The following is a 290-nucleotide window of genomic DNA, read 5'->3' as shown; positions in this document are numbered from 1 at the left end:
GCGGGGGTGTTTTCCCTTTGGGAAAATTGGGGGAAAGGAAAGGGGGTGGGATTATTCCTTAAATTTTTGGGCATTTTTTAATTTTGGGGTTGGGGGAACGTTTCCTGCAGAAATTGTAGCAAAATTTTCCCCATCCCAAAAGGGGGGGGAACCCTTTATGGGAATTAAATTTTTGGGGGAGTCCCCTTGGGCCGGTGTTTGGAGGTAAAAATGTTGTTAACGGGTAGCCCTAAGGCTCCCCTGGTCTGGATTTGGGACCCTTTTGGTTCCCCTTTTTTTGGCCGTGGCTA

The sequence above is a fragment of the Penaeus monodon genome, chromosome 22 (genome assembly GCF_015228065.2).
Source record: "Penaeus monodon isolate SGIC_2016 chromosome 22, NSTDA_Pmon_1, whole genome shotgun sequence".
NCBI lineage: Eukaryota > Metazoa > Arthropoda > Malacostraca > Decapoda > Penaeidae > Penaeus > Penaeus monodon.
This window is presented reverse-complemented; position numbering follows the sequence as displayed.